This window comes from Choloepus didactylus, chromosome 1, assembly GCF_015220235.1.
Source record: "Choloepus didactylus isolate mChoDid1 chromosome 1, mChoDid1.pri, whole genome shotgun sequence".
NCBI classification, from domain to species: domain Eukaryota; kingdom Metazoa; phylum Chordata; class Mammalia; order Pilosa; family Megalonychidae; genus Choloepus; species Choloepus didactylus.
Window position 1 is genome coordinate 200,965,301 of NC_051307.1, and position 6,878 is coordinate 200,972,178.

Genomic DNA, 6,878 nt, shown 5'->3' on the forward strand with positions numbered 1-6,878 from the left:
TTGATTATTAAAGGGTTACAAAAAGTTTCACTTGGACCTGGAGCAGTTATTGTTAAAAGGGTTACGCTTGGCTGATGCGTGCAACCACAGCTTTGCCTCCCCTAAACGGTAAAGTTTTGATTTCTTTAACTGGTACAGGCTCAGTCTCACTCCCCACCCCCCATGGCCTAATGCTGTTTACACAACACTATTGCTTTGCAGATGTTTTGGGATTAAGGGAAAGGGACCCCACTTCATTCCCCACTGGTTTTTAGGGAGAATCAAATCATTGTTTCTTTTGAGGATAAAACCATGAGTTTACTAAGGATTTTAAAGTTTTGGTTTCCTGTGACAAATGCTGCAGTTTTTACTGCGGCTGCTCCGGCTACTTTAAGTTCAAGGAGTACCGGCACTAATATTTGTCCTTCTTGCTTGACTTGACTTGTTGGAGGCTAGTTAGCCCGAGGTGCTTTTTACCTCCCTTGCCAGAGTAGTACAGAGGCACAAGAATTAGCATAAGGAGAAGCAGATAGGGGGAATTGAGGGAACTGGAAACATGTTTTTTGTCTTTGAAAGTTACCTAAAGTCTTAATACATATAGGCGCAATTTTCATGTTTTTTTTTTTTCCAACCACTGGGAATTCTTCCAAAACTGCTGTGGTTTAAAAGTAACAGGGTTATAGTTTTTAATTGCACAATTTTTAGTAGGAGCTTCTGGCCTTTTATTTTTTGTGACCCTTAACAGATGGTTTACATTTTTTTAATGGGGCTATAGTTTTATAGCCCTAACTGTAACAGAAATAATAATTTTTTTTCCCCACATGCTGCTGAGGTACTTTTTAGTGGACAGATATAGTGCTGACTATTTTATAGTTTCTGTTCTAAGTTTAGGTTTTTACAGCGAAAGCCTTACAATTCTGCATGTCCCCCACCTAGGTACTTATTGACCGCTTCCAGTAAGTTCCAGTTTACTTCAAAGAGTCAGCCGTAGGGATTCCTGTTCTCACGGCGTCAGGTTTCGGGTGGTGGGCGCGGATGGTGCAGTGGTTGTTTCTGGAGTTATACTGCAAGGCCTGTAAGGACTTGAGAAGTTTAGAGTTAGTTAAAAGGGCAAGCTGTTCCTCCCCTATTTTGGGGAGAAGTGGGGGTGGCCTGCTGAACATGGGTTTATAAGGGGTAATACCTTTTACATAAGGAGTGCATTTAGCTTTGAGCAAGGCAAACGGAAGGAGACTTACCCGGTTCCCGCCAGTCTCTAGTTTAAGTTTGGTGAGGGTTTTTAAGTGTTTGATTTATTATTATTTATTTATTTATTATTATTATTTTTTTACCTGCCCTAAGCTTTGCGGTTTGTAAATGCAGTGTAACTTCTATTTAATTCCTAATGCTCTTGCCAAATTTTGAGTAACTTGGGCTATAAAAGCCGGACCATTGTCAGACCCCATTGCTATTGGTAAGCTAAACCGAGGGATAATTTTGGCTAATACTTTCTTAGCTACTACTTGAGCTCACTCTGACCGAGTTGGGTAGGTTTTAATCCATCCTGAGAAGGTGTTCACCAGCACAAGTAAGTACTTGTATCCCCCGGTCCAGGAGGCAGTTCCGTGAAGTTTATTTTTTATTGCTTTCCTGGAAGTTGACCTCTTAGGCGGTGACCGGGGGCAGCAGGGGTACTTACATGACTTGAGTTGACTTGAGCACAGACATGACATTTTTTTGCTTACTTCTTTTGCTACCTGAAAAAGCTTAAGTATGTAAAAGTCAGTTTTTAGCAGTTTAGCTAATTTTGTCCTTTTCAAGTGTGTACTTTGATGTGTTTGGAAAATTAAGTTTCTTCCCAGTGCTTCTGCTGGGGGATTTTGGAGTAGCCAAATATTAGAGTTTGAATAAGTTGGGGTAGCTTTTAGTACCCGGGGCGGTAGGAGGGGCAAAGCTTGAAGAGGCCCCACTGGTTTTAGGGTTGCTTCTTTGGCCGTCTGGTTAGCGAAAGCATTTTTTTTGCTTCGGGTGTATTTTTTTCTGGAGGTTAGGAGACCACATTCCTGGTAGATGGTTTCATGCACGTATGTGGTGGCAAACACATACCGGCTGTCCGTGTAGACAGTTAGGCCAGCCTGCGTAACTGGATTGAGGTGCTTTGAAAGATAGGCTACGACCCGTTTCATGGCCCCAAGCACTGTGTTAACACTCCTTTTGCTGCCCTTTGTGCCTTGGCTACATGCAGCTGGGAAGGCTTTTTGAGATTTGGGAGTGCTAAGGCTGAGGCCCGAGTGAGTACCTTTTTTAGAGTCTGAAAGGCTCCCTCCTCTTTACAGAATGCGTATTGGCTTTGGCTTAGAGGGGGCCCTCTTCGTCCTTCTTTCTTACTGGACAGTCTATTACCTCCTCCCGACTTTTTTTTCGAATTTTTGGTTCCTTTTTTGGTTTTTATTTCGTGCCTGGTTTTCACTCATGGCAAGTAGGACCTTTGCCATTTTTTTTTTATTTGTCTTCGGAACACTCTTTATTAGTGAAAACTTGTTGAGCAACCTTCACCAACTCGCTTAGTACCTTTCCCTCAAAGCCTTCTAACTTCTGTAATTTTTTCCTTATATTTGGGGCTGACTGGGTGACAAAAGCAATATTAATTGCTTGCCTGTTCTCTGGCACCTCCGGATCTACAGGGGTATATAACCAGTAAGTTTCCTGGAGGCGCTCTAGAAAAGCAGCAGGGGACTCTGGTCCTCTGAATTACCTTAGTTACTTTGGACATATTTGTAGGCCTCCATGCTGCTGCTTGGAGAGCCCCCATTAGAGTCTGGTGGTACCGTTCGAGAGCCTCCTTACCTTAATTTATGTTAGGGTCCCATCGGGGTTGGGTGAAAAGAAAAACAGTTTTGAGGCAGTCTGCTTCCGTGGTAGGTAGATTGTCTGGCCCCACGACTAGTTTCCATCCCTGGGCACGGATTCTCTTCCTCTTCTGACGTGAAAAGGGTTTGCAGAAGTTGTTGATAGTCTTCCTATGTGGGCTGATGGGTAAAGAAAACGGACTCTAACAAAGAGATTAGTTCTTGGGGGTTTTGACCCTCTTGTATTCCTAGCACCTAAAACAGTAGGTGCTTAATAAATATAAATTGAAGCAATCAATATAAAGTATACTGTCTGGGCTTTTGCCCAGAATAAATACCAAAAGTTTCAGCTGGAGCAGGGTTGGATGGAGAGACCAGAAACTAAATTCTGGGTCCCTCCTTGAGGAGGGAGTTAGCAGCAGGGACCCCTGCCCAGCCCAGTGAGGTAGAGTAGCCGGACCTCAGCATTAGGGGCCTGAACAAATAAAGGACTGAGGTTTTTTTTTTTTTTTTTTTCCTCCCCCTAGGGGCATGGCACCTCAGGCCTGGCTTCAGGTGGGCTGCAGCACCGGGAGTTTGGAGGGGAGGGCGCATGTAAAATACAGTAAGAACACTGGGTCAGAGTCTCATTTAATGAACCTCTGTGATAATTTTTTATTGGAAGGAGAGTACTTTTTTCACACAAGGTCAAGGGATGAGGATTTGATTGAAATAGAATTTTGTTGGATTACTCATTTCAGCATATTTGAATTTGAATGCAGCTTGCTAGGTTCACCATTAGTAACATTGCACAATTACTTTATGTCATTTAAGAACCATGGAAGAGCAATTTTATGGATTTCTAAACATGACATAAAAACATGACTGCATACTTACTATTTATTGCACATTTCACTTCCTTGATAGAGTTAAAAAAATTTTAAGTTGATGGATTTCATAAAGTAGATGGCAACTTAACATTTTACTGTATTTTACATTCACTTTGCTGAACAAAAGCCTTTAAACAGGCCACAAAATACTGCAACAACACATTTACTTTTCTAATAAAACAAACCTTTTTAATAACATTGAAGTAAAATGGTTTCATTTTGACATTAAATGATATACCATGAACTTCTGCAATATAAAACCATTTTAAAAATGAGTATTAAAAGATATTTACAAACTTCAGAGTGGGAACAAGGGGTCCTCCTGAACTTACGGTAGGGGGGGAACCTGAACTATTTCCAGAAAGGGCCCCGCACTAGGGGCAGAGGGTTCTATGGAATAAGGTGGGGGCCGTGATAAGGGGGGACTATCTTGTGGGGGGTTGAGGACTGGGGGCCTTTTGGGTGGCCCTTTAGAATGAGCACATCTTGCTTTTTGGATGGTTTAGGTGTTGAACAATTTTAGTCCCAGGGATCCAAGGGGCAGCCCATGCCTCCCTGCCCTCAGGTGGCCTGCCTCACCCCCTGCCCAGGGAAGTGGCCTCTGGCCTCCAGCAGGGTTCCCATGAGGACATGCAGCACTCGTACCATCATGGTGCCTCAGACATAGACAGGTGGGCTCCAGCGGGACAGCTATCACCTGGCGGGTCAGCTCTAGCACAGTTCAGTCACAGGGACAAGCGTGAGGCTTACCGTGCCCCATGGGGAGCCTCTGCTCCCACCCCCACCTCCTGGCTGAACGCAGAGAAGCCACTTGTCTTCACTAACCTCCCCCCCCCGACCTTTTCCTTTCCATGTGGCTGTTTCTGATGCCCAAATATGCTGTTCAGTGGGGCTCTGGCCGACACTCCCCAACAGTGGTCTGCCATTTCTAGAAAGTACAAAAGGATTCTCTGAGGTCAGAGGCTGCAAGACGAAAAGCAAGTGGTGTCACTAAGAAAAGATGAGCTACTTTTTAAGCACCAAGCCAGCAGTCAACACCACCTCCCAGGGGGCTGGCATGTCTCCAGGATCTGGGAACACACTGGCTCCTGGACACCCATGGATGTACAAGCAGACAGATGTCCTGTGACCCATGATGGAACAGAAATACCAAAAACAAAGGATGTTGGGGACCACTCCCTGGCTCGCATACTTAGGGACCCTTCTCTGCTCTCTCCAGTCAGTGTCCAGCTGGTGACTGCTGATCATTGACAAATAATTTACTGGCAGCCCGTTGCACAGGGGAAAGCCTGCGCCCTGGCTAGAGGCAGGTCCTGGCACCTGCTTACCACTCCAGTGCTTGTTTACCAGCACTCAAACCATGGGGATAGGTTTGCTTGCCTGGACCGGCAGCAGGAAGGCAACACCCGAGTCTGTAGCCACGTGCTGCTGCCTCCAGACAAAGGGCCTGTTCACCCCCACCCCAGCCCTCCTGGAGCCTGTGGACAGCAATATGCAGAAAAATGATTAAGCCATTTGGGGTGGTCAGTGAGGATGCCGATCCAGGTTTCAATATAGGGAATCTGATCCGGGTGTCTTGCACTCCCGTAAATGATTCTTTGAACCTGAAAGGTAATTAGGAAATTTAGAGTGCCCTCGGGGGGGGGGGGGGCAATTAGAACCTGGAAAGGTTGGCCATTTGAATTTGTAAAGGGTCCGGAGAGTTCCTGGGTTAACAGTGGCTTCCAACCCTGCAGCTTGTCGGTGGAAGTCCTGAAAATTTTTTAAGAAACACTGCAATGGAGAGCAAGCAGAAGCAGACAGAGACTGATGGTTGACAAAACAGAAACAGAACAGAACAAAGACACTAACAACAAAACACAAAACAGAGACTAACCAAAACCTGAACCTGAGGCCATCAGCCACCGTCGTGGTCTGAGGCCAGGTCTTGGAGTTATGGCTGCGTCCAGCCCTCCTAAAGACCCTAAAGGGGTACCCCACCAGACCAGATTAGAGATCTCTTACCATTGTGGGCCCACGTCCAGACGGCTCCAGAGGCGGATTTTTGAATTTCGAGGCTTGACCACTCGGTTCTCCGCCGGGGCTGAGGAACGTCTCTCAGCGCGCACCCCCTGGGGGAGGGCCGGTAGTCAGACCTTTGTCTCGACCTACGAGCCTCAGCAAACGCTGAGATATATCTTGCTGGGGCCTCCAAATGTTACGGTGCCCACGAGGTAAAGTACGAGACAGCCAAACAGAATTTAAAGAGCCTTTTATTAGCCAGCTAGCAGGCGGCTGCCGTCTCTCACTCCGCGCAGGGAGTTCAGCAAGCAGCCCCCACCTGTGCGTGCTGGTGCCTTATATAGGCAGAAACCGTATCCTAGAAACACAAGCAAGCAAGCTATTCTAACAGAAGCAGAGTTGGCAGTTTAGCTCTTGATCACAAAAACAATTACACAAAGAGTTTCACTTGGAACTGGAGCAGTTATTGATCATACAAAACAATTTCACAGAAACAATTTCACAAAGAGTTTCACTTGGGACTGGAGCAGCTATTGATTATTAAAGGGTTACAAAAAGTTTCACTTGGACCTGGAGCAGTTATTGTTAAAAGGGTTACGCTTGGAGGCGGGGCAAGATGGCAGACTGGTGAGCTGTATGTTTTAGTTACTCCTCCAGGAAAGTAGGTAAAAAGCCAGGAACTGCGTGGACTGGACACCACAGAGCAATCTGTCTTTGGGCATACTTCATACAACACTCATGAGAACGTGGAACTGCTGAGATCAGCGAAATCTGTAAGTTTTTGCGGCCAGGGGACCCGCGCCCCTCCCTGCCAGGCTCAGTCCCGGGGGAGGAGGGGCTGTCAGCTCCAGGAAGGAGAAGGGAGAATTGCAGTGGCTGCTCTTACCGGAAACTCATTCTACTGATTCAAACTCCAACCATAGATAGACTGAGGCCAGACACCAGAGACTCTGAGAGCAGCCAGCCCAGCAGAGAGGAGACAGGCATAGAAAAAAAACAACACGAAAAACTCCAAAATAAAAGCAGAGGATTTTTGGAGTTCTGGTGAACACAGAAAGGGGAAGGGCGGAGATCAGGCCTTGAGGCGCATATGCAAATCCCGAAGCAAGGCTGATCTCTCTGCCCTGGGCACTTTTCCTTAATGGCCCTGGTTGCTTTGTCTATTAGCATTTCAATAACCCATTAGATCTCTGAGGAGGGC

General features: G+C 46.1%; 1 long non-coding RNA gene across 1 annotated transcript; it reads right to left on the bottom strand.

Moving 5' to 3' along the window:
* Positions 1-558: 558 nt before the first annotated feature.
* Positions 559-5,966, bottom strand: LOC119544680. The gene is made up of 3 exons (XR_005218899.1): positions 5,681-5,966; positions 2,806-2,987; positions 559-1,061 (listed from the first exon to the last, which is right to left on the bottom strand). It is a non-coding gene; the product is annotated as an uncharacterized LOC119544680 (long non-coding RNA).
* Positions 5,967-6,878: the final 912 nt, after the last annotated feature.